This window comes from Carlito syrichta, unplaced genomic scaffold, assembly GCF_000164805.1.
Source record: "Carlito syrichta isolate Samal-C Ts95f unplaced genomic scaffold, Tarsius_syrichta-2.0.1 Scaffold307199, whole genome shotgun sequence".
In the NCBI taxonomy this organism is placed as follows: Eukaryota; Metazoa; Chordata; class Mammalia; order Primates; family Tarsiidae; genus Carlito; species Carlito syrichta.
The window spans coordinates 405,504-405,819 of record NW_007251295.1 but is presented as its reverse complement, the minus strand read 5'-3'; the positions used below and the strand labels follow the sequence as shown (position 1 = coordinate 405,819).

The 316-nt window shown below is 54.4% G+C and overlaps 1 protein-coding gene across 1 annotated transcript in view; it reads right to left on the bottom strand.

Annotated features, from left to right (window-relative positions):
• Positions 1-316, bottom strand: part of PLCH1 (phospholipase C eta 1) — a 260,899-nt gene that overhangs the window by 15,571 nt on the left and 245,012 nt on the right. The gene's annotated exons all lie outside the window — the stretch shown is intronic.

The following is a 316-nucleotide window of genomic DNA, read 5'->3' as shown; positions in this document are numbered from 1 at the left end:
GAGGTCTCACTGCCCAGGCGGGTCTTGAACCCGCGGGCGAGGGCAATCCACTCACCTCAGCCTCCCAAAGGCGCGGGATTACAGGCTGAGCCACCGAGCCCCGCTCCCAACCACTTTTAATTATTTCTTTTTGGGGGGTGGGAGGAGAGTTAGGCTTTCACTCTGTCACCCAGGCTGGAGTGCACTGGCATAATCATGTCTCACTGTAGCCTCAACCTCCTGGGTTCAGGCAATCCTCCCCCCTCAACCTCCCGAGCAGTTGGGACTATAGGCATGTGCCACCATGCCTGGCTAATTTTTTTTTTTTTTTTTTTTT